We start from the raw sequence: 1,544 nt of genomic DNA, 5'->3' as shown, positions 1-1,544 counted from the left end.
TTTACTTTATAGAGGATCTTTTTTTATTTGAGATACGAAATTAAATGTCAAATGATGACTAATTACTATATTCATTAATGTAATAATTAATTACTGAAAAAGTTAAATGTGATATATACTAATTTGTTTATTAATTATTAATATATATTTTTATTTATTTGACAGTTTGAAAATTAATTTTGTTTTTCTTTTTTTTTTTTAATATTTAATATACTATTATTTTCAATAGTATAAACGCGATTAAAGAAAAAAGAAATTATTATACTTATGCGAAAAATTTGATTAATATTATAATACAAATAAATTTATAGGAATAATGAAATTCTAGAAAATACTCGTTGACTATAGAAAATAAGATACTGTTACGAAAATAAGAATAATTTTTCTTATTTAACATTAAATAATAAACAATGCATTATATTTATATTTGAAATAAAATTAGAAGAAGATAAAATCATTTCTAAATCGTTTTCTTAAAATGTAGAATATTCGTAGTAATAACACTGTTGTCGAGATTTTCTTTTAAAAGATTGGTACATTAATTACTGCAAAAGGTAAATGTTATATATACTAATTTGTTTATTAATTATTAATATATATTTTTATTTATTTGACAGTCTGAAAAATAATTTTGTTTTTCTTTTCAATAGTATAAACTCAATTAAAGAAAAAAGAAATTACACTTACACGAACAATTTGATTAATATTATAATATAAATAAATGTACAGGAACAAAGAATTCTAGCAAATACTCGTTGAATATAGAAAATAAGATATTGTTACGAAAATAGGGATAGTATTAAACAATTCTGAAACTTTCTATTTAACATTAAATAATAAACAATGAATTATATTTATATTTGTGATAAAATTAGAAGAAGATAAAATCATTTCTAAATCGTTTTCTTAAAATGTAGAATATTCGTAGTACTAACACTGTTGTCGAGATTTTCTTTTAAAAGATTGCCAGAATTGATCGAGAAAGATTGGTACATTAATTACTGCAAAAGTTAAATATGATATACTAATTTGTTTATTAATTATTATATATATATTTTTTTTTATTGGACAGTCTGAAAAATAATTTTGTTTTTCTTTTTATTTTTTCAATAGTATAAATGCGATTAAAGAAAAAAGAAATTATTGCACTTACGCGAAAAATTTGATTAATACTATAATACAAATAAATTTACAGGAACAATGAATTCTAGAAAATACTCGTTGAATATAGAAAATAAGATATTGTTACGAAAATAAGGATAGTATTAAACAATTCTGAAACTTTTTATTTTACATTAAATAAGAAACAATGCATTATATTATTATTTATATAATAACAACAAATGCATTATAAAATTAGAAGAAGATAAAATCATTTCTAAATCGTTTTCTTAAAACGTAGAATATTCGTAATAATAACACTGTTGTCGAGATTTTCTTTTAAAAGATTGCCAGAACTGATCGAGAAAGATTGGTACATCGTGAGAACCGTGCAGAGTTCTAACAAACTCTGTAGAGAAGAAGAATAGATTGGAAGAACAGAG

Source organism: Polistes fuscatus, unplaced genomic scaffold, assembly GCF_010416935.1.
Source record: "Polistes fuscatus isolate 324 unplaced genomic scaffold, CU_Pfus_HIC Scaffold27, whole genome shotgun sequence".
Lineage (NCBI taxonomy): Eukaryota > Metazoa > Arthropoda > Insecta > Hymenoptera > Vespidae > Polistes > Polistes fuscatus.
This window is presented reverse-complemented; position numbering follows the sequence as displayed.